The 25,389-nt window shown below is 44.9% G+C and overlaps 1 protein-coding gene and 1 long non-coding RNA gene across 6 annotated transcripts in view; one reads left to right on the plus strand and one right to left on the minus strand.

Annotated features, from left to right (window-relative positions):
• GLIS3 (GLIS family zinc finger 3) overlaps positions 1-25,389 on the plus strand; it is a 504,180-nt gene that overhangs the window by 74,620 nt on the left and 404,171 nt on the right. The window lies entirely within an intron of this gene.
• Positions 18,600-22,221, minus strand: LOC147574694 (uncharacterized). The gene is made up of 2 exons (XR_015243418.1): positions 21,812-22,221; positions 18,600-18,852 (listed from the first exon to the last, which is right to left on the minus strand). It is a non-coding gene; the product is annotated as an uncharacterized LOC147574694 (long non-coding RNA).

Genomic DNA, 25,389 nt, shown 5'->3' on the forward strand with positions numbered 1-25,389 from the left:
TGATACAGGAACTAAGGTCTAGGAAGTAGAAGTGACTTCAGCATTGCCAGCTGGTCAGGAGTTTGGGGATGTTACTTTGATGGTGACCAGAAGTGGTTATAAGTGTACACGTGGTTTAGGAAAAATGCTTCAAGTAATCCAGGGACCGTGAACTCTCAGGGTTAATACATCCTGGAACTCAGGTAAAATGTAAGCATTAGTTTACCTGCCTCCCTCCCCCCCCCACCCCCCGCCCCCAAGTCTCCTCTTTTTAACTTTCTGGCTCCTTGCACAGCTTCTGAGCTCGTGGCATCTGTTTTGGATGTGAATGGATGGGGTGTGCATGAGCATGGGCCAGGGGTTGAGGACAGCCGTGTTACCATCCTTTCTGGCCTCGGTAGCTTGGCCACTCTAGATGGTGCCAGCGGTGGCTGAATGTGTCTCTTTCAGATCTCAGTTGACAGTTCCTAAGCTAAGCCAATAACTGGTTGAAGATGGTGTCCTGGACCGTTTGAACTCCATCCAATCGTTTACTCAACAGAGAATTATTGAGCATGTACTATAGGTGAGCCACTGTCCTAGGGTTACAGTAGCCAGTGGGACACAGTCCGGCCCTCAAGGAGTTAGGAGAATTCAGACAAATGAATGGGCAGTTAAAGCACAATTCGGGCTCTGGTAGCGATACACTGAGGGCACTAGGGCCACATTTGGAGGGTTCCCAGCCTGTGCTCGATGAGTGGATTTGGAAGGAGAGTAGGATATCTGGGCGGAACCTGAGGGATAAGTAGCTAGCCTTGCAGTCATGCAGATTGTATGTCGTGTGTGTGTGCACGCGTGTGTGCGTCTGTGCACATGTGTAGGTATGTGTGCGAGGGATGCCGTCCAGAACCTATTCTGGATAGAGAGACAAACACCCTCAAAACCTGGAGAGAGAGATCATGGTGCATTTCATTAACTTCTGCCTGATTCTACCCTGGGGAGTGTACAGACTGTGGTAGGAGACGAGACTGGGACAGGAATAAGCAGAGGCCAGATAAAGGTTATGAATGGTGTGCTGAAGAGTTCGGATCTACCTTGACCCTCTGCGAGTTGCGGAAGGGTTTTAGCCCTGGGGACGATGTGATGGAATGGTGTGATAAACTTGAGGTCGACATCTCTCCCGGGATTTGTCATCGCTTTCTTATGCGTTGTTGACATTGTCATGACCCAGAGAGAGAGGTACCAAAGAGCCTGTGACTCTGTGGGTATATTAGTCAGGGGCTTCTCTAGCAAAATAGATCCTATAGGAAATGCATCTCTGCCTGTGTCTGTACCTGTACCTGTATCTGAATAGAGTGTGGAGGCTGACCGTTGCCAAGAAATGGAAGACGAGTCAGCAAGCTGAAGACGCGGGAAAGCTGATGGCTGGCGTAGCCCCTTTCTGAAGGCCAGCAGGTGGGAAACACACCCACAAAGAACCAGCGTTTCAGTTTGAGTCCAAGGGCAGGAAAAGATGCTGACGTCCCGGTGTGAAGGCAGTCATTCAGGGAAGAGTTCTCTCTTGCCTGGTGGAAAGTCAGCCTTTTATTCCCTTCAGACCTTCAACTGATTGGGGAGGTCTATCCGCATTAGGAAGAACAATCTCTTTTACTCAGTCCGCTGATTTAAATGTGCGTCACATCCAAAAACACTCACAGGAGCACCCATAATGATATCTGACCAAATATCCGGGCCCCTCATGACCCGCTGAAGTTGACGTAAAACTGTCACAGTGGGGTACCATTACTTTGGGGCCAAGTGCCGTTTACAGGGTGGCGAAGAAAACACACTTTCTAGGCCTTGAGAGAGAATCCAGCGGAACTTTGTACAGAAAATACGTTCTCTAAGGATTGCCACACAAACACATATCTGACTCCAAGCCGTATCTAGTGGGAGCCTTGTAAGAAATATAAACTTAATTGTAGTGTTTATGTTACTTAAGGAGTAAGTTCCACTCAACTGAAGACTCACGTAACAGTGTCTTTCCCATCACAGAGCATGGTTCTCGGGTCGTGTGCCAAGGGCCCTGGAGCACCCAGCAAACTCGGGGAGCCGTGGGGTATGTTTACTCTTGAGGGAAACAGAGAAGATGTGGCGTCCTTTGGACACCAGGCAAACCGCTAGCTTGAGGAGGTTCAGACTTTGAACATTAGATTGCCCGTGCTGCTTCTAGTGGTGTCATATCTTTGCAAAGCTACCCTTTCAGTAGTTGTGATGACAGAGCCGGCGCTTGGTGGGCCAAAAGGTGGGAACAGCCCAAGTGGAGGCGAATGAATGGGTAAACAGTACGTTATGTCTCATGCACACAACGGAATATTCTTCAGCCTTAAAAAGGAAGGAAATTCTGACACCCAGTACAACATGGGTGAACCTTGAAGACACGATGCTGAGTGAATCATGCCAGGCACAAAAAGATAGATGCTACATAGCTGTTCTTATATGAGGTTCCTAGGAGAGTGAAATCACAGAGACAGAAAGTAGACTGGTGGTGGCTGTGGACTGGAGGGAGGGGCAATGGGGAGTTGTGGAGATGCACGCTGATGCTTGCACAGCAGTGTGAATGCACTAAATACACCCTTAAAAAATGGTTAAGGGGCTCCTGGGTGGCCCAGTAAAGTGTCCGACTTCAGCTCAGGTCATGATCCCACAGTTCATTGGTTCGAGCTCCGCGTCGGGCTCTGTGCTGACAGTGTGGAGCCTGCTTGGTATCCTCCCCCCCCCCCCCCCACTACTCCACCTCTCTCTCTTTCTCTCTCTGCTCCTCCCCCACTTGTGCTCTCTCTCTCAAATAAATAAGTAAGTAAATAAATAAATAAATAAATAAATAAATACAACTGTTTCACGTGGAGGGGGGCATCTGGCTGGCTCAGTCAGTGGTGAGTGACTCTTGATCTCGAGGTTGTGAGTTTGAGCCCCACGTTGGGGAGGAAAGATTACTTAAATAAACTTTAAAGCAAAACAAAAATGGTTAAGGTGGTCAGTTTTATGTTAGGTATATTTTATCATAATACAAACAAGCAAGTACTAAGTGAAAATCCGTGTGGATCGAGGAGGAGCTGAAGGTGATGGTGGTATTCGAGCCAATTCTGAGAGCTGTGGTATTCAGAGGGCATCAGCAGAGTGCACATCCCATCAGTAGCAGTGTCCGTTTAAGAACGAAATAAAGATGCTTTTATTTTTTAACAACTTTATTAGTATTTATTTATTTTTGAGAGAGAGAGGAGAGAGCGAGCGAGCGAGCACATGAGCAGGGGAGGGGCAGAGAGAGAGGGAGACACAGAATCCGAAGCAGGCTCCAGGCTCCGAGCTGTCAGCACAGATGCCCACGCCGGGCTCAAACCCACAAACCGTGAGATCATGGCCTGAGCCAAAGTCGGACACTTAAGCGACTGGGCCACCCCGGCGCCCCAAGGTACTTTTATTCTTAATAGTATGCATATTATTTTTTTCAAACAGCTAATAAGTTGTTAGTGCATAAATACTATTAAGTTGTTGACACTTAACATCTTAATAAAGGGTAGTGTTAGGTGTTCCTTTTGGCCTGGAGGCACCATGAGGAAATTACTGAGACACTAAGAGTGCCACGAACCGAGAACGTTGTGGGAGCCTCTGTCACAGGAGTTAATTTTTCTCGCACAAAGAGCAGCCGGGCAGGTGGTACTGCTCATGGTTAGAAGCTCAGGAATGTCGGGCCCACGATCGCGGGGCTTCCCCCCAACTTTCCCTGCTCTTGCCCTGGAGTCTGTCTTCCGAGAAGGGTGTAGGGGGTTGCGGGTGGGGTTGGGGGGGAAGGAGGACAAAAGGCAAAAGGAGGAACGGACAAGTCCTCCCAAATCACACCCACAGGAGCCCCGCCCAACTATTCCTACTTAGTCCTACGTAACTCCCTTCATAAATAAGACTCCTTCTTCTCTCCTGAGTTTATCTTTCTAAAAAAAGTTAGATTTTATCTTATTTTGTATTATGTTCTATTACCTCGCCTTTCGCTTTCAGTATTTGCTACCTTTCACTTTCTCTTCCTCAAGCAGGTTGAACCACTTGGAAGTAAGCTGCAGGCATTCTGACACTTCACCCCCAAATTCCTTAGCAGGTGTCTTTCACGTTTACAGCCAGAATACGTTAATCACGACCAAGGAATTTAACTTTGATCCAGTAGTATCGCTTGTATATAGTTACATCTTAAAATAGAATACATGTTTAAGCTCATATTCAGAGCAATTTTTATAACGTTATTTTATGTTTTATTTTACGTGTCATACTGTTTTTCCCCCACTTGTAACCTATGTGTCCTCTGTTAGCTGTTCTTTTCCTTTGGTCCCGCATCCAGTCAGGCATCCTGCGTTACATTTGGTTGTCATGTCTCTTTAGTCTCCTTTTTTCTAGAATGGCCCTGTGCCCCTGTCTTTCCTTTGTGTTTCATGGCAGACCATGTCGATATTTTCAAGTTCAGGTCACTTGTTTTGTCTCCCAGTTTGGCTGTCTAATCATCTCTTTGTGATCAGGTTCTGGTTCAACATTTCCGGCAGGAGGACTCCACAGAGTGTTTGTGCGGGCCCTGGTGCATCACACCACGAGCCCGGAAGGCTCATGTATCCTGGTGTTGGTGGTGCTGCTTTGATCATTTGGCCGAGGTGGGGTCCCAGGATCTCCACATTGTGGACCCTTCCCCTTTCAAACCTGATGCATAATATCATGCAGATATCTTGTTCTCCATCAGCAATGCTTGTGTGAGTCAGTCATCATGTTATTAATTGCCTAATGGTGATTTTCTGATTCCGGTATCCCTTCTCTGCTTATTAGTTGGTATTCTTCTTGCAAGAAGAATTCCTCTCTCTCCTTTTTTTCGAGAATCACTCTAGACCTCATGTATTCTTTTTAAAAATCCACTGTGTTGTGATTCCTTACCATCACTTATCTTTTTGATGTTCAAATTGTCCCAGCCCTGGCAGGTGCGAGCCCCTTCATGCCAGTTCGTGTGGCCTTTTGATAAGTTCCCATTAAGCACTTCCTTGCATTCACGCGTGACAGGATGTTCTAGGTCCACTTATACTTCTCTGCCCTAGACTCGGAATCCGCCTTTTTTCCAAAAAGCTCGGGTCCCTTTTAGTGGGAAATATTTGGAAAACTGGACGAAGCGTGCTTTTATTGGCTCTGGGGTGCCCTTGCTTCTAGGCCCCATGTGTGCACAGAGTTAGGAGATCTATTGGAAGAAGGTAACAGAATGGAGCCCTTCCTCACACATTCACTCGTCAGTGGGATCCCTGGTTCTCCACAGTGTCCGTGTGTCTGTTGATTGGCTCTGTGCTACCATAAAAGGGTGTTTTTAGCTTTACCTTTCTCAGATAGTAGAGGTTAGTTTTAACAATGATTTCTTTCTACATGTGAATGTTTAATGTACTGAGGTGAGAATGTTTGTATTTATCTGGGCTACTGCCTGAGCTGCGGGATGTTCCCTAGCTGGCCGCCTCCTGGCCCTGCTAAGATTGGGGAGTACAGAACCTCACTTATCTTGTACCCGTAATGGCATTTCTCCCTACTTGCTGTTTCATAGTTATGGATTGTAATTAGACTGGTGGAAATGCATTTTTCAAAGCATCTGGGAAATCAGCTTTATGATCCTCACTTTAAGCACATTTGACACAGCTATTTAAATATTTAAGACAACTCCACATTCGCAGTCCCTGTAGGACCATATAATTGGGAAGATTTTCATTGTAAAGGTTTTTTATTTTACTTGAGGGCCTCTGACATTTCTTGTTGGGCTCTGCTGTCCTTGGAGACAAAGGGAGTTAGTTATTTATTAGCACTTGTGGGTTATTCATTATTGTTGGTCAGAAAAAGCAGAATAATATCAACAAAGGACACTAATTGGGATTAAAAAACTCTTTTGTATAACTTAAGGTTGGTGTCTCTTGTAAAGACCTGGTTTTTTTTTTCTTTAAATGTGTGAACCTGGGAGGTCTAGAGACTAGTTGTACTTTAAATAATACATCAGATTTTATTTTGATTTTTTACTGTTTGTGGTTTGCTAATTCAATTGGTTATAACCTGGAGCTTAGGTTACTGTTTGATTCCTTAGTGGGTCAGTTAGCTTCATATTTTTTCCCCCACCGCCGCATTATAAATTTTAAAATGCTGCCACTGATTTAAAATGTTACTTTCCTTATCATTCCTTCACTCATGTTTATTCCTGGACAAACCATGAAAAAAAAATTCTGCTGACAGCAGTGAGTGAATCATGTCGAATGTTGTTATGTTAGCGCTGGGTTAAGAATAGCAAATGGGGTCTTGCATTTTTGAAGAGATGCATTGATGTATTGATTGATATATTCAATCAGTTAATTCAGTGCATTGATAGATTGACTGATCTATCAATCAGTTAATTCTATGCATTGATATATCGATTGATACATTCGCTACTGAAAGTTGGGGCAAAATACTTGGTTACTTTTTTTTTTTTCACTTCTGCTTTTTAATCACTTGTATTTCCTTGCACTTCCAATGTGGCTTCCTGTAGAATTAGAGCAAATAAAGTTAATATTCCATAAAAGGTTCCAGAAATAACCAAACCAGCCAGAGACCAGAGGCATTATTCCAGTTGAGGTAGCCAGGGTTTTCATTTCGCCTTGCCAACAGCACAGGTGAAACACCCTGTTTACTTTTGTTTCCTCTTTGGGCTACACGGTCTATACTTTGTGTGATTTATTGTTGCAGCGTGTAAATCAAATTGATGATGGATTTCCAAGTATTACTGAACAGCAGGCATGGTTTGTTCTAGTTATAAAAGTGATTTTTCAATCCCACGATATTCCCCCTTTCAAAGAACGTATTCCATTAGCACTCCCTGCCCCCTAGAAGTGCCTCTGATACTGTAGAATGCGAAGCTGGAATATAGCATCCGCTGTAGCATTTTCTAAGACTGTTAAATAGTAACAGCTTCGGACTTGCACGGTGCTTTAGAGTTCACAAACTTGCATATTGATGGTCCCCTATGATTTGAGCAAAGGTTCCATCCTATGGGGCAGGGCAGGTGTGACTGGCCCCATTTTAGGGATTAAGAGACTGAGGCTCGGTTTGCTGGCGATCTCATCCTCTGCGTACTGTGCGCGGGTTGATGCCTGGTAGGCCTCCACGGTGTGAGAGCTCCTGCGACAGGAGTTCTGAGAAACCCTGTTCCCCTCTCCCTCAGAGTTTCTGGTTGCTGCCTTCGGGAACAGGTACACCTGTAAAACTCACTGCCGTTCAGCTGCCCTTTCCATCTTGTACTTGGTGATTTCCAATAATAGGCCCTTCTGAGCGTGGGGGAGGTGGGGGGCATTGCCTACCTGGGCAGGAATCAGGCCGTGTTTGCTTGAGGGCCGCCTGAGTGACATCAGTACCTGCAGAGGTCGCTTTGCACACCTCTGTGAAGTCTTTGAACCCCAGGCAGGAGGATGTCATGGATAAGAATAGATTTGCTAATTCTGACCCATCAAAACTTAAGGATACAATGGATGGTGACTTGTATTTAATACCTACTTTTATGGCTGCCTTATTTGAATAATGAAAGAAATAGAAGGCCTGTAATTGGCTCTGACATAATAAGCAAGGTGACAAATGAGACCTGTGGTGTGGGACCTTGCTGTCCAAGGATAGTCCAAATCCTTGAGGACCAGGTTAGGAACGCAGTTTCAGGCCCACCCCAGACTGACTTCTTCAGATTGTGCCTTTTAACAGGATCCAGCACAAGACCAGTGTCCTGGCCGCGTGAGCAGTGACTGTCCAGGGGCCCGAGCTCAGAAGGAGCGCCCCGTGCTTGGACTTCAGTGCTCTGTGATCGCTGTCTTGACATTCTTACTGATTTTATCTTTGAAGCTGTAGGTTGCAAGTGAAACCCGATGGGACGCTGGAGCATGTGCGGGGTGCCGGGAGTCTCCGTTCATGCATGTGTGGTCCCACGTGCTGCCAGGACAGCTGCTGGCTCCCCTGCCCCCACCCGGTACCCACTGCTGCCCTCTACCTCCAGGGACCCGGCCATGAGGGTGGGGAGGTCAGGGCTGGGTACATGTGCTCAGGATGCCCCATCCCATGTGACGTTCTGGGTAACTCCCCCTGCAGAAGTGGTAAATAGCAAAAAAAAAAAAAAAAAAAAAAAACAAACCAAAATGAAAAACAACCCCTCCCCCCAAACCAGAAAACAAAACCATGACCAGTCAAGAGAGGGACTAGATAAGAGTGGAGAGTCATTTTCTCCTGCTTTTTGTACAAGGGACCCAACATTTTCATTTTCATTTTCATTTTCACCGATCCCTGCCAATTATGTAGCTGACCTTGTGAGTACACACTGAAATTTGAGAAGCACTGTTGGAGGAGAAACATGGTGGACCCTGGACTCAGAAGACCCACGCTCCTCTTCAAGCACAGCTGGTGTGTGACCTCGGGGAAGCCACTTGTCTACCCTGCCTCGGTTTCTTCATGTGTAAAATGGAGTGGCGAGTGAAGTTTTATCCCTCTTTCCAAATGGGCAGGGTCTAGGCAGAGGGCAGACCTGGCCACGTAGCCTTGAGGAGGAGTGTGGCCAGGGAGCGTCTCATCTTTGGTTTTGGTTTCATGATGCTGATGAACAAAGCTGGACGTTATGGATGGAGGTAGAGGGCAGGGCTCACAATGGGGGAGAAGGCCCAGAATCGGTCTTCGAATCCATGGTAGTGGGTGGCAGGCGAGGGTCAAGACACTGAGGCAGGCAGGTTCTGGGGATCTCAGGTAGAGAGAAGGTGAGCTTCAGGGAACTTGTGAGCAAATGCATCGGCTTTCCAGGTGTCCCCCAGCTGTGTGGCAGGCAGCAGGCATCTTGTGAGATGCAGGGGTAGAAAATGGTGTTTGCTTTTGAGAGTCACATTGGACGGTAAGCGTGAGAGTGCATTTTATACCGCAGAGTGCCAGAGGCGTCCCTTTTACTCTGCTCCCCGATTGTCTGTCAGTGTGGGGCTGTGCGGGCCTCCATAAACCACAGCAACCGCTGCTGAGTGGGATGGCCCTGTCCTGCCACTCTGTTTGTTTGTGCGACTTGTCCTGTGAGATAAAGGCTGACAGCCCAGTCATAACTCCCGAGTCTGGGCAGTCTGAAAAGCTACTTGGTATGTAGATATAGAGCCCCGAATGGTCTTGTTTTCAGTTTGTCTCAAAGGCTGGACGGAAAAAACTTACATCATCATAAACCACAGTAAACAAACATGGATGTGAAATAACAAATTGTAGAAGTGTATCTTTCATCTAAAATTTTTACTTTATTTAGGGAAGGTGATCCTATAATTTATTATCCAAACCAGGAGACTTTCAAGAGAGAAATGGGGCCCTATTAATACTTACGGCCAGGACTATCCTGGATGAGCTAGAGTGCAGGGCCACCCTGCATTGAGGGGGAGGTTTAATGGCATGTAGGTGCAGAATCTTACCCACCTGCATTAAGGTAAAGTGGTCCAACCTACTTGACAGGATTAGACCCATTTAAGTTAATTAATAGCAACATTTTTTCATGGGGCCATTGGGTGATTATTAGTATATTATTAAGTAGAATACATTAATTAGTTCCTGGCTATTCTAGAGTTGGAAGTAAGCTAGCAAGTACTTAGCACTTCAGTTTTTTATTCTAGAGTTGGAAAGAAGTTAGCAATTATTTAGTACTTCTTTTAGTTCTTGCCTTTGCATATCTTACTTTAATGCTTCCCAACCCTATGAAGTATCCCCTTGAAAATATGAGAAAAGAGGGGCTTAGGAAGAATGAGAAACTTGACCAAGATTTTAACCCATGTCCCACTGACTCCAGAGCCCTGTGTACTTCTTAGGATTTTGTTTGGTCTTTTGGTACAATGCTTGCTTCGGAAGGCTGGGTTCTTGGCAGTTGAGAATGATTTCCTGAAAGACACAGTATTTCTGCCATAATTTTTACTACGTGTGGTGGTGTAGTGCCTGGCATATATTTATTTTGAAAAGTAGAGTGAGCTGAAGCAGAAAAACCACTCACAAATAGATGGTCTCGGGTGTTTGTATCAATTTGTGTTGAAAGTGCCCCTCCTCACTTGCTGAAGACAGTGGCTTTGGTGACAATCAGGTAGGGAACGTGACGTAAAAAAGAAAGATACGGTAAAGGCTAACTTTTGAGCCCTTCCTCTGGTCTGCCTGCTGCGTGAAGCAGAGCTCCTGGGCCACACAACTGGGGCGCCATCTGGAAGGCCTCCAGTGATGGCCCTGGAGCTCGGAGTTCTCTTCATTCTCCTAGCAGCCCCCTGTGTCATTAGATCAGGAAACCTAAGACTTGGAGAAGTAGAGTAACTTAGCAGCAGTCACATGGCTCGTAGGTGTGGAAGCAGGGGAGTGAATGCAGTTTCTTTCTGACCCCAGGGTCTTGTGTCTCAACTGTCCTGCTGTGTTCTGTCTGGACGAGTCAGGGAGTCAAGCTGGAGATCGGGGCTTTGCACCGCCAGAGCTCTGGTTCATCACGTACATCATTCGAGACTCTTTTGGTTGCAGTCAGCTGCAGCCCATTGTGCTGGCTTATGTAAAAGGGGATTTAGCGTAAGGGATCAGGAGGGTTTCATGGTACCCAACGACAGGATGGCCAACTAGATCTTTTGAAAGTCTAAGGACACGGCACTACCCCACGGTCTTTGTCTGCACACAACATGATCTTTTATTTCTGCTTTTCTTTACACATCACTTCATTTTTCTCCCTCCATATTGCTTTTCTCTATTTTTTTTTTTTTTTAATTTTTTAATGTTTATTTTTGAGAGAGAGAGACAGAATACGAGCGGGGGAGGGGCAGAGAGAGAGTGAGACACAGAATCTGACGCAGGCTCCTGGCTCTGAGCTGCCAGCACAGAGCTCGACGCAGGGCTCAAACCACAAACTGAGATCATGACCTGAGCTGAAGTTGGACGCTCATCTGAGCCACCCGGCTGCCCCTGCTTTTCTGTATTTCTTAGTATATGTATTAGGGTTCTGTAGAGAAATACAACCAATAGGGTATTTATTTGTGTGTGTGTGTGTGTGTGTGTGTGTGTGTGTGTGTGTGTGTGTGATATTTGTATAAAGAGATTTATTATAAGGAATGGGCTCACTTGGAGCCAGTGGAGACTGAGAAATCCCAGGACCTCAGTTGGCAAGCTGGAGACCCATGGTTTAGTTCTATTTAGAGTTCAAAGGCCTGAGAACCAGGAGAGCTAATGGTGTAAGTTCCAGTCCAAAAGCTGGTAGGCTGGAGAACCACACAAGCTGATATTTCAGTTTGGTTCTGAAGGCCGGAAAAGATTGCTGTCCCAGCTCAAAGCAGCCAGGCAGGAAAGTTCCCCTTACTTGTGGGAGAGACCCCCATTTTGTTCTGTTCAGGCCTTCTACTGACTGGACGAGGTTCATCCATACTGGGGAAGGCACTCTGCCTGACTCCGTCTACCAGTTCAGTGTAATCTCATCCACAAACACCCTCACAGACATACCCAGAGTAATGTTTGACGAGACATCTGGACACCCTGTGGCTCCCATCAAGTTGACGCGTGAAATTAACCATCATGGTATCCATGGGCTCAACATGGTTTTCTTCTCCAGCCTGAAACATGTAATGTACTCAGAACTTCCGTGCTACAAGTCAGCTGGGTCGTGTCCCTGTATACCATTTTCAGGTTCCTTGGAAAGAGTCTGATCGGTCCAGTGTGTGTTAGCCCCAGCTCATCCAGCTGAGGTGGGGGCAGAGCCTCATAGAATAAACGTGGGTTCCACCTGCTCAGAGAAGGGCAGTTTGTGTGGGGTGACACCTGGGACTTAGTCCCTTACATAAAGGCAGTTTTGGGGTGTATGTCTTAAACAACAGTGACATTTCCAAAGTTGTTCCAGAAATCACGTTCTTCAGCCGGTGCGATTCTAAAGCAAAATTTTACAGGTATGGCCACCAACAGAAGTTAATTCTAGAGAGTTAATTTTTGTAAATTTATTTTTCTTCTTAAAAGATTAACCACCGGTGTTTTGCATCAGTTTTTCAGTGCTGGCCACTGCATTTTCTAAGGGAATTCATTTTTTTTTTTTGTTTTTTAAGGTAATGCAGACTTTCACTCTGGGATGTGGGAATTAAGAAAGAACATTTAATGGATGATCCATTAAGCCTTTAGGTTCATTTTGTATTTAGAGTTTAGTGAAGGGGAGGATTGTCAGGCTTCAGTTCAAGTACACAGACCCATGATTTCTATTTGAAATCACTTTGAACAATACAGCAATTAGAAGGGGTTTGGCTGTCATATTTGAACATTTTTAGCATCGTTGTTTTCCTGTAGGGTTATATAATCTAAGGGCATCCTTTTGTGATTTGAATATTCCTGGCTTTTATGCCAGATTTTTAAGAGGAATCTATCAGACACAAAACCTATAACATTAACTGGTGAGTTAAATTTTTATTTTTGAGAGACAGAGAGACAGAGCACCAGCAGGGGAGACACAGAATCCGAAGCAGGATCCGGCTCCAAGCTGTCAGCACAAAGCCGGACACAGGGCTCGAACTCACAAACCGCGAGATCACGACCTGAGCCGAAGTCGGATGCTTAACCGACCAAGCTATCCAGGCACCATTCAGTGAGTTAAATTTTTAACAGTTGAGATACATGGATTGGGTACTGAAAACATTTTCTTTACTTATGTTTTTAAAATATAATTTATTGTCAAGTTAGGTAACATACATTGTATACATATTGACTCAGCTAATTTTTTCACTTATCTAGAAAAGAATTCTGTACAGGTCCCTATTTTATTTTGTAACAGTCAAGTTCTAAGGCGCCTCCCTGCTTACCACCATTCCTGTCTCCTGGAATTCAGACTTTTCTGTATGTGCCACCCCTTGAGTGTGGGCTGGCTATAGTGACTTGCTTATACATATTACAAAGATGATGCAATGTCACTTTCATCATTTGATTACAAAAGATAGGACTTCTGTCTTGCTGTCAGACTCTACTGTCTCCTGGGCTTGTATGCTTTGATAAAAGCAGGCTGCCATGTTGGAAAGGCCCATGTGGCAGGTAACTGTGGGAGGCATCTGACCAACAGACAGGAAAGACCTGGAGACCTCCGTCCCAACAGCCTTCTAGAAACTGAATTCTGCCAGCAACCACATGAGTGTTAAAGGTGATCTTTACCAGTTGAGCCTTCAGAGAAGGCTCTAGCTCTAGCTGATGCCTTGATGGCAGCCTTACCATAGAGCCTGAATCAGAGGGCCCACTCAGCCACGCTCATGTTCCTGACCCACAGAAACTGACATGATACAGTCGGCCCTTGGACAACACGGGTTTGAACTGTGCACGTCCCCTTAAACAGAGGTGTTTTGCAATACGGTATTATAAATGTATTTTCTCTTCCTTATGAGTTTCTTACTAACGTGTTCTGTTCTCTACCTTACTTGATTGTGAGGACGCTGTATATAACACACAGAACATGCAAATAGGTGTTCAAAAACTTGTTTGTTACAGGTAAGGCTTTTTCTGGCCCACAGCAGGATGATTAGTGGTTGAGTTTTGGGGGAGTCAGAAGTTAAATACGTAGATTTTTGACTGTGCAGGAGGTCAGCACCCCTAACGTCTGCATTGTTCAAGAGTCAGCTGGACATGTGTTGTTTTAAGCCACTAAATTGGTGGTAGTTCATTACGTTGCGGTAGATACCTAACACAGTTACTGTCTTGGCTTTTCCCTCTTTCTGGGCATACTAGAAAATGAAGCAACATCTGGGAGGGCAGGAATTAATCTCTATCAAAGGCCTATGATATGCTGGACATGGTGATAGACCTTTAAGATTCAGGAAGGCCAACTTGTAAAGCCTTTTTTATTACTCCCATTTTGCAAATGTGAGCATCAGCATTCAGAGAATTGCAAGTATTCGCCCAAGTTTACATGACTCGTAAGAGGCAGAGCCAAGGTTTGAGGGCTGGTCTATCCTCCCTCCATGCATCTGGCTAAGTCCCGTAAGCCATGACAAACACCCATGTGGCGTTTTCGCCTAGAAAGAAGGATTAAACAAAGTCCATTCATTTTTACGCATTCGTCGGATACCTTCTGTGGGCTTGTTGCCAGACCTCACTCTCTTTCTTCTCGGTAGCGTTCCCACCAGAATACCTTTTTGCTGTTCTCCTCCTTCCCTCCCTCTAAACTTTTTTTTTTATTGCCCTCTTTATTATTCTCAAACAAAATTCATAGACAGTATTATCTACCTGTGCATGTAATTTTAAAAAGTCAATATAATTTCATAAATGAAATACAAGGGGAAAAAAAAGGAATATGATTTATAACACACGTGGGTTTAAATATGAAAATGTTTCAGCACAAATATACCAGAAGGCACGAGGAAGGAATCACGTCTTTAGCTAGAATTCTGACGACCCAGAACTGTATCGGTTGTAGCGGTGGGTGGTTCAGATGTCTAATTCCTTTACTTCCAGTGATAAACGATTTTATGAAACAGTGGACAAAACTCTAGGATACTTCTATCAAGACAGTGATCAGTCTTCCTTTGATTTGTGATGTGACTTCATTTTAGATAACTTAGCGCAAATAGGAATCATGAAAGTAAAGTGGACTTAGGTTTTAAGCTCAGATAATGGTAAACAGGTTTTTACCTACGTGAATGTCTGAGGGGATACTTGAAAGTCGTGTGGGACGTGGGTGATTCTTTGTGTGCGGGCCCAGGTGGCATCCCTGCCTTCACCACCGAATGCCACCAATGGTGACAGCCCAGAATGCCCTGGACTGTCCAGATGTCTCTCAGGGCTAGTGTCCAGACCCACTAATCTAAATCTAAACTGGTTTCAGTAAAAGAGCCGGTCAACTGACTAAAGTACCATAATTTTCAGAGGTGTTTGTGTTTTAACTGGGCCGAAGAACGACACTGTTCATGGTAGAATTAGTAGGGGGCAGGGAAGTGGCAAGGTGAAGGGCTAGAGGATCCCCTTTCGCAACCCTTAAACTGCATGGCGTAACGTCCTCTTTATATTTCCTTTTTTTTTTTTTTAATTTTTTTAATGTTTATTTTTGAGAGAGAGAGAGAGAAAGAGAGGAGAGAGGCAGAGAGAGGGGGACACAGAATCTGAAGCAGGCTTCAGGCTCTGAGCTGTCAGCACAGAACCTGATATGTAGCTTTTTTTTTTTAATTTTTTTTAATGTTTTTACTTTTTTTTTTTTTTTACATTTTTTTTTAAATTTATTTTTGAGAAACAGAGTGAGACAAAGCGTGAGCGGGGGAGGGGCAGAGAGAGGAGGAGGAGGAGACAGAATCTGAAGCAGCCTCCAGGCTCCGAGAAAGCAGTCAGCACAGAGCCTGATGTGGGGCTTGAACCCACAAACTGTGAGATCATGACCTGAGCCAAAGTCCGGTGCTTAACCGACTGAGTCATCCAGGCAGGCATCCTTGAAAATGATACATATTATATATGCTCTGTGATGTACTATGTGTATTATAGGTCATGTACAATTCCATATTATATATATTACAGTTTATATATAAATGCTTTTATTAAATTAATAAGCAAACATGCCCAGAGGCAAGTTTTCCTCCACTCTTAGGTATTAGAAACATATCTTCATACATAGATACTTTTAGATGGTGTCTTTTAGAGTTGGAAGCTCATTTTACAAACCCAAAGGAAAGAGAGAAAATCGGAAAGGTAGTAGGGATTATAAGAAATTTCGTACATAGAGTATGTCCGGGCAGTGGGGAGCGTGTCTTTAGTTTGCACTGACAACTAACTAATTGAAGAAGATCCCATAATCTCAAGTGGATAAACTGAACTTAGACATTAAGAAGAGAAGGGGCACCTGGGTGGCTCAGTAGGTTAAGTCCCTGACTCTTGATTTGGCCTCAGGTCATGATCTCTCGGTTTGTGGGTTCGAGCCCCATATCGGGCTCTGCACGACATGGAGCCTGATTGGGATTCTCTCTGTCTCCCTCTCTCTCTCTCTCCCCTTCCCCTGCTTGCTCTCTCTCTTTCTCTGTCTCATCTCTCTCTCTCTCTCTCTCTTTCAAAATAAATAAACTTAAAAAAAAAAAAAAGACATTGAGCAGAGAACACTGTAAGGGGCACGAAGGATTTTAACATTCCAGGTGAAAGTTGGAGCGGCTTTCTCTGTCGATTTTCACAAGGGGTGATTTTGTGTCATGTGAGAAAGCTGGAGCCCAGTGCCTGCCCAGTGCCCGCCCAGTGGTGCATCAGCCAGGGTCGAGTCCGGAAAAGAGAAGCCACTTCAGTTATTGTAATGGAGAGATTCCAGTATCAGAAATTTGTTAAGCAGGACTGGGAAGACTAAAAAGGCACAAAGGAGAGCTTTGAGGTAATAAAGATAGTAATTGCCGGAGGCAGCTATGGCCCTGGGGCCGGAGGATCAAAAGGAGGGAGTTGGAAGCTCCCAGAACCCAGAAGCTGGGAGGAGGAGCCCTCGGGGCTGGGACCCAGACTCTCAGGAGTTGCTGTGTGCCCTGGGACGGATGGACTGAGCTTCCAGAATCAGACCGACAAGCATGAGCTCTTCGAGCATCACCAAGGATCCTGGAGTACAGTATACAGATGTCCAATCGATAGCAATTCTCAAACCAGAAGTCATGGATTAGAGCTAAATACCAGTAGGATCTGTCCCCACTTTTATTCTTATTCTTAAATTGCTTAGAATAATTGCACTAATTAGATCTAGGCAATACACGAAAGCACACTATTGAATTCCTTGCCAAATGCTCTTATCAAACGAAGCTTGTGTATTTGAGAACTATTTAGAACGAGCCCGGAGAAATAAAGCAGAGTGAGACCGTAGCCTCTTTTTCCTATTTCTTTATAGTCTTAATCAAATTTGAAAGAATACTGGTACTCACCTGGTACTCACATAGCACTTGCGATGTGGTAGACATTATCTTCAGTGTTTGCTCATTTTAAAATAGGTTAATAAGACATATGATCTCATTTAAGTTGCCCCAAAACCCAATGAAGTAGGTACCCTCATGCTGGTTGTTGTTGCTATTATTCTTCTTCCCATTTTATGGATGAGGACACTGAGGTACAGTTGAATAAATTGCCCAAAGTCACATAGCTGGTAAGGGGTAAAGCCAAGACATAAACCAGCCAGTTTGGCTTCAGAGTACATAGTCTTAACCACTAAGGCATATTGGCCATATATATGGTTTTTAAACCTGTGTTCTTATTTATTTATGGAAGGATGGACAGCCAATCCGTTCATTTTTTTCAGCAAGATGCAGTAGATTGGGGATTTAGGAGAATGAGGCTCAAAACCCAGGTCCTTCACTAACTGCCGTAGAGAGATTTAAGAGAGCTGGCTTAGCAATCTGGACCCTGTAAAATGAAGAGGTTGAGTGAAATGATTTTTTGGAGCCTCATTTCTAACTCTCCTTGGTTTCTGGTTCCTAAGGAGCCTGGTCACCTTGTAGGAACTGGGAGCTGGAGCTGTTGTCTGACTTGCAGGGTGAAAGGACAGTCTCTTTCCTAAAAAGTGTCCGACTAGGCCTGTGGGCCTTAGTGCTGGTGATGCTGTTGACGGCTAACCAGCCGGGGAGTGTCAAGGACGAAGAGATTAGGGACTCCTTTTCTTCAGACATTTGAGCATTGCGATGGTGGCTATTGTTTGAATCTAACCCCACCTTTCCTTTTTTTTTTTTTTTTGCTTAATTTTCATTTTTCTGTGTCCAGAAATCAATGTTGCCAGGATCTTGCAAAGCACTACTTAGAAGTCATTTCATCTCTAGGAATTTAGTCAAGGGAGGATGGTCCCCTCTTCCGGCTTTCCTTGCTCCTAGGGGTTGGCTGCCTTCTCAGCCCATCTGTAGACTCATCTTTCCTCTGAAGACTGGAGACCTGGAGTCCAGAGACCAGACAATGTCCAGGAACTAGAAAAGTCCAGCGAAAATACTGCCAGCTGAGAAAGTAGATGGGAGACGAGTGGTGTTGGCTTAAAAAACTTTCTCCCGGGGTTAAGGAGGGAAGATGGGTGTGTGTGGGGTGGGCGTATGCATGGGGGGGACAGCTTTTCTCTTGTTCTGTAAGCAGTGAAACTCCCTGTCACCCTCAGACATTCTGCTTTTTTCCTTTCTGTTCCTCCCCGCCCACCCACATTTTCTAAGCCTTGATTTTTAGGAAAGAATGGAGTTCTCAAAGCTATTACGTAAATGGGTCATCTCACAGCAAGGAGCACTTATTACCAGTTTTATAAAATTTATGGGTTTAGAGTCAAAAGTGATTTTAAATTAGGTTCTCAGTGTTGCCAAATGTCACAATTTGTATTATTTTTGGTAAACTTAGAACACAAGAGTAATTTTGGCTCCTGTTCAGTAGTAGAGTTGAAGACATATACTTAGTTTGTTTTTTAAAATAATTCTTTATAATTTTTGGAATGAGTCTGGATTTTTTTTCGCATTTGTAATATTTGCAGGGAAGTAACTATGCATCATTATTCATAGCCAGTGCTCTTTGCCCTCTGTGTAGTTAGGAACCACCGGGCCGAATAAGGAGGGAGTGTGTACAGGTGTGTGAGTAAGGTCTGTATGTGTGCTGTGTGGCCTGAACAGTGAGAACCGGTGATATCTTGATAGGGTGCACAGATGGGCAGTTTTTAATTTTATTATCGTAGAGGAAAGAAGTGATGTCACCTTAATGTCTCTCTGATCTTGTGGTACCTGTTTTTAGGTCTTGTGCTGTTCCAGAATTGAGCCGGGGGCTTCCAGAAAATTTTCTTAGCGTTGTATCAGGCTGTAAGTGGGGTCCATCTGAGGCACCATAGCAGGCACAATCAGTTATGCAAAGTTTAAGGCAAGGAGTTCATTTGGCGTTTCTGCACCAGCCAGGCAACTGATTTTCCTGGTGACAGATAAAGAACCAAGGACGAGGTGTTTGCTGCAGTATTCTGCTTTGGTTGAATCCAACCAGACTCGTGAACTTGTCACCTCTAGCGGTTCTCGTTCAAATGTGTAAATCTTTAGAAGGGGGAAATTCATACTGTGGGTACTCTGGGTAGTGAACTAGCATGGCCAGTGTCGCATGTGATGCCCCAGCCCCCCCCCCCCCCCAACACCACCTGGTCTCTGTATGCACCTGTTCGGCCTTGGTCTGTTGCCAGTTGTCATCACCGAGTTGTATTGGGGTAAAAGAGTCCTTGTGACTTAATGGAGAAATTCAGTTTCAAGCAGTACAAATTGACGACATTGTTTTCTGTGACGGGAGGTAGAATTGAAGCATTGGACGTCATTGGGGCTCAGCCCACCCCTTCCCAGAGGACGGTATACAGGCGGTATACTTAGCATAGCCTGGTGGCTTAAGGGTACAGCCCAGTAGTGCCATGGGTCTGAGATGAATCCAGACCCTCCCTCTGATCACCTCTGGGATCTTGAGCAAGAGACTTAACCCTCTCTTAGGGTTGATACTTGTACCCACCTCACAGAAATTTAAAAAGATAAATGAGGTAGCATATACCCAGGTCTCTTCTGTGTCATCGTTCACCGTACGTAAACTAGGCGAAGTCAGAAGACTGTTATTCCACTAAGTATTCGAGAGCGCACTGAGTGCCAGCATGAACAAGACAGAGTACGTGCACTCATCTCATGTTCTAATGGGAGGAACAGTCAACAATTCCTACCTCAGATGTAATTTTATGGGGTAGTGAGTGCTACAGAGAGAAACAGAGCAGAATGATGGGGTTCAGAAGGAGGGGAAGAATATTTAGAAAGGGTGTCCAGAGAAGGCTTCTCTGATTCAAGTGAGGACTGAGTCACCTGTAGATCTAAGGAGAAGGGTTCCTAGAGGAGGTAAAAGCAACGGGAGCCCTAATGTGATTGTAGTGTCGCCAGATCATTTAGGTCCTTAGAGACTGCAACAGGGAGCTCAAGGATTTCAAGTGTGATGGGAACTCCTTGAAGGGAGTGGATAGTAGGTAAAGGATTGATAGTGTCTAACATATCTTAAAGAGGCGTTTCTGGTTACTGTGCTGAGAATAGACTGAGTAGGGAAGAGTGGAGATAGGTAGGGAGAGCATTAGTGTATTGCAGCAAGTGGGGTAGATGGTGTGGGACGTTTAGATTCAGGATAGGTTTTGAAGGTAGAGCCAACAGGACTTGCTGAGGGATTAGTGTTGTGATAAGAAACAGAAGAATCAAGAAAGAGCTCTGGGTGTTTGGCCTGAGCGTGAATGGAAGTACCATTTCCTGGGATGGGGAAATCAGGGTTTAGGGGTCGGAGGAGATCGGGACTTTGTTCTGAACATAGTACATTTGGGATACCTGTTAGTCTCAAAGTGAGGGTTTCAAGTACGTAATTGGATACACGGGTCTAGAACTCCAGAGTAAAGTGGGAGCCAGAGATAGGAATGTGGGAGTTAACAGTATAGAGATGATATTGGATGTCATGGGACCACAAGGAAACATCCAGGGAGAGAGTAAGGGTGGAGAAAATGGCCAAGAACCAAGCCACAGGGCAACCAACTTTGGAGGCCGAGAAGAGGGAGAAACAGGGAAGATGCAGCCAGTGAGGTAAGAAGACAACGAGGACAGAAGAGGTCGTGGAAGCCAAGTGAACAAAATGTTCCAGGAAAGAGGAGGTGATCACTCACCACATGTTGCTAAGAGGTCAGGTAAGATGAAGCCTGAAGATTCTCTCTTGGTGTGGGGCAGATGGAAAAAATCACTGTTGCCCTAGACACGACAGAGGCCACGTTGGGTCTGGCTTGTTCATTGCTCTGGTCCCTGTAAAGTATACAGGGCCCTGGGACATGAAAGAAACTTAACATGTGTAGAATGCCGGAGGGATGAATGAATGACTGGACAGACTTGACTTTCCTCTATTTTGGTCTCGGTACAGTCTTTGCTTATTTTAGAGTTTAGTTTCTTAGCCTTAGCAGGGACAAAAATCACGTGATTATCATTAAACATACATAAAGCACCCACCTCCCGTGAGCAGTCTGTAATATTGACCCAACACTTGTCTCACCTGTTAATTAATGAAAAACATACATACTGCCTCAGACACTTCTCCCTGTCCCACTTCTACTGTAGGGTGAAGTAGTTAAAGGGGACGGATTGATTGGTCCGTTGCCACGGCGCCCCCTGTCTGTGCCTCTGCAGAATCTCTCTGGGTCGCCCTGGGCTTTATCAGTTACCCAAAGGCGGCTGTGGCTTAGATGTAGAATCCTTAACAGAGAATAGATCAGAGGTTACAATGGGCCACGTAGATTTTTTTTGTTTGTTTGTTTTAAATGAAAACCAGCAAGGACACTCTTGATTACAGTGGCATGGTCTAAACTTACAGTTTCCCAAACTGTTCTCTCTGTGGCACTGTGGGGTGCCACAGTGATTCACAGGGAGGCTGTGTGATATTTTAATTTTTTTTTTTTTTTTTTTTTTAGGAAAACAAATAATGTGTCAGCTCCCCTGTGAACTACTGGCTCAAGGTAGTTCATAGTTTCAGTATTAGGTCACTGCATTCCTTTCGAATGATATCATATCTTTGCAAAGCTAGGCTTTTGGGGTTTACTACCCTTAAAAAGCCAGTACTGTGTAAAAGTTAAGTGGAGCAGGAAACGGGGTGGCAGAGTTCAGACTGATTCCAAAGTGTGAGAATCGACCTATTTAATAGACAGAATGTTGGGTATGTCTCTTGGCCCAGGGGTGCCACGAAATAGTATTACAACAACAAGGTAGCAGGAACTTGTGGCTTAGCCTCTTGGGCCTCCAGTGAGGAGGAGATAGGAGTGGGGGGGAGCCGTTCTGCCGCCATCCCCAGCTTGGCCTGTTGGCCTGCATTTCACCTAAGTCCACATGCATTTCACCTGCTTGTATCTAAGTCCTTGCCCCCCTCTCTCTTCCTGTGAGCTTGACTGGGCGCGTTTGCCGGAGTAACAGGTCCTGATAAACATTGTTCCGTTAGCCGTTAGCCCGGTCTTTGGTTCCTGCTGACAGGGTTCCCTCCTGTCCTCGATAGAACGAAAGCACTTTTGTCCCCTTTCCCTCCTTCTCTCCGCTGAGCGCCGCACCGTGGCTCCTCAAACCAGGACTACTCCGTCATGTCGTTCAGGTTTATGGTTAAAGAGACCTTTTGGGCTAGCCTGGGTCTTTCTCTAGCCATTTGCTTCTGCTTAATTTCCTTTTCCGTGACAGTGTGTTCTGAGCACGAGACAACCACCCCACACGTGAACTCTCAGAATACGGTCCTTTGTGACATGGGTACCACCTGGATGCATCCATGCAGAGCCATCGCTGGAGGTCTTCCTAGAAGGCACCCTGGTTCTGATGGACTCTATTTGGCCCTGAAAGACAAAAAGAAATCCATATTTTCTCATAAGAGGAGTATGCTTTTTTAATTTTAATTTTATTTTGTGAGATTTAAGAGAAGAGTGTGAAAGAGACCCATCTTCATGGAGTCACGAGGTAGTGCCATGGGCTTTAAGACTCCCTGAAAAGGGAACTGCACTTAGCGAAACGGTGGGTTTATGACCGCTGACAAAGATGAAAGGCTGAGAAGTGAGTGAGTTCCAGGATGTGGCTTTGTCCATTTGGCATAGGGGTATTCTAAGGCCTCGGTGTGCCCAGGGGCGTCTCCTTTATCTTCAGTTTTGTGCCTTTCTCTGCTGAGTGGAGCGACCCTCTTGAGTTACCTCCCTGGGCATTGTCAACTTCATTGTTGATACTGGCCTTCTCAGTCTTAGCCTTCGAATTACCCTGAGCAGTGGGGAAGGGGGTTTGTTTCTTTCCATTGTAGAGATAGCCTTCCTTATCTTCCCATCCATATGTTCACTATCCCCTCCACTTCCTATCTCAGTCTGTCCCTTCCCCTTCTCTCCCTCTCCTCAAGTCTTCCCTCTTCGTCCACCCCATCCCCCCCGCTTCATTGCTTCCAGCAGCAGTGAACTCCTCACTTGAGGAGCCAGGCCTCACCTGAAGTATCCCCAAGGGAGAGAGGTGCTCACATTGGATTGTGCGTGTTGCCCTAGACCTGGATGGAGCATCTGAACTTTGCAATATTTTCTCTGCTGCACTTGTGGATGGGACTCGGATGATCTCTAGGAATGAGTTTTATGTTGGGATGAGTTCTTGAGATCTCATTTCCCCCTCCAATTTCCAGAATTCCAGAAAATTCAGCCTGTGCTTGCTGCTTGGCGTAAACATCTCTAGTCCTGGTACCACGTTATCTCCCGAGCAGTGCTGCTCTGTAGGAATGCTATGGTAGCCACAAATGTGAGCCATAGATACAATTTAAAACTGTTTCTCAGACTTGTTAAAAAAATAAGAATTCAAATAGTGAAATTAATTTCAATAATATATTTAATTAAACCAAACGTAATTAAAATACTATTATCCCCACATGTAATCAGTATAAAAAGGGATTATCAATGAGATATTTTCCCTGCTAAGTCTTCAAAATCCAGCGTGCATTTTATAAAGTTAAAGCACTTTGGATAAGCCACGTGTGCTGGTGCCTGCTGTCTCAGACGGTGCGCTCCAGGTGGTAAGACATGGAAAGAAAGAGAGGTTTTTAGACAGTTAATGAACCAAAAGTATGTCTTTAGCTTTATGCTTCCAGAATGCTGAGTGAATAGAACAGGTGCTTGGCTAATAAGATGGGCTGGAGAAGGACCCTCAAATTCAATGGCAGTCTTTGAATTACTTTAATCAGATAGAGGGAATGGGGACGTGACCTGAAGGGATAGAAACCCAGGAGTCAGCAGCAGTCTTTATACAGCCAGCCAGTTCCGTCTCCCTCTCCATGTCTACCTGCCATGCTTAGACATCCCTTTGGAAGTCCAGGACTTAAACAAATAAAGACTAGTCTTACTTGTAAAATTAACTCAGTAGTTAAGAGCTCAAGTAGGTGCTTTAAGTTCCAAAACACATTTCTCTTCTTTTTTTATACCTTGGTCACGTGGAGAAGGAGGAGTTTTTACCCGTTGCCTTGAAATTACCAAGTGACATTTTATTCCAGGAAGGCTCGCATGCCAGCAAATCTAAGTAATACGCTTTCATGGTTTGCATGTCACAGTGACAGGGAGGTGCTGCCCACCCCAGCCCCCCATCCGTGAATAGAGACAAGTTTGAACAGGCCCTGCTTCTTTCTCCGTGGTTAAGCATTATCTTTTGTTCTTTGGGTTGGTCTTGCGTAACACCATCGCAAGCGTAAACTGAAAGCGCCCCCATTTAACTTTGGTCTGAGTCTGAGCCTTGAGGAAGAAGGGCCGGGGTTGTGGGGGTAGGGAGTTGGTAAGTTGTCCATAACCAGGCACACAAAGTGAAAATCCAGTCAACTTTAACTCCTCCCACCTAAATCCCCCCACCCCTAACGTTCCATCTGTTTTCTTTACTTTGAAATGGGAAGTTTGATTAGATGGAGAATCACCAGTGTTTTTCATAAAGAAGGTCTCTTTTCTATTCTCTGTGTGCATTGGGGAAGGTGTTGAACGCACCAGTGGTGGATTGGGGACCGTGGTTCTGCAGTGGATTCTCTGGCTTCTGTTAGAAGCGTGCAACCGGAGACCCTTGGGTCTCATGAAATCTCAGGTCTTTCGGTAGTCCTGTTTCTGAGTTTCAGAGCTTTGGCGATTTCTTGAAGTGTTGTGCCTCTGTGCTCTGGTAACAAATAGGTGGTGGGGTCTCCATTAACGATAGGCAGAGAAGTACCTAGAATGCTGGGGAGAGGTTATGCAGCGAAGCAGGAGGCAGGTGGGAAATGGCCATCTCACGAGAGTCCATTTGCCAGAGTAAGTTTGTTTGCTGGCTGACATCTGGGGCTTTGTGATGGTAAAGCTGAAGAACTATGTTTAATAATAGGATTGGAGAAGTACAGAGGTTAAATTATTACCACATGTTAGGAATGTGGAAGGTTGCTTGGATAAAAGAGAAAAGAAAGAAAAGAATCCAAGTAATGTTATCTAGGGTAGCCTAGTGTTTTGTCTTCAAGTGGCTTCAAATTTTTTAGTGTACTTACGTTTACTGTTATAGCAATTTTTTAAAAATGGGCGAACGAAAACATAAAATCACCCTAATCCTGCTGCTTAAAATCAACTGGCCTAGTTTTCTGTAGTTTCTGAGAGTTCCAGGAGGTGATTTATGAATGAACATGGTCCTCTTGGTGATGAGGTCCTTAGAAGCAAAAGGCCATCTTCCAAAGACACAAATTCTTTAGCCGCTATGAATCTTCTTCTTTTTCTTTTTAAAGTAAACTTCTTACTTTGGAATAATTTCAGATGTATAGAAAGGTTGCAAATATAATCAGAGACAAAGCCTCAAAGACAGGCCTCTGTTACCCCCTAGCAGGCCCGCTGTCTGACTAAGGTTATATATGGGCTCATAATGAACTTTAAAGTATTTTCCAGTGACCTTATGCTGGTCAACAGTATCTAAACTACCTTCCATT

Source organism: Puma concolor, chromosome D4 (genome assembly GCF_028749965.1).
Source record: "Puma concolor isolate L17-30 chromosome D4, mPumCon1.1.hap2, whole genome shotgun sequence".
Classification (NCBI taxonomy): Eukaryota; Metazoa; Chordata; class Mammalia; order Carnivora; family Felidae; genus Puma; species Puma concolor.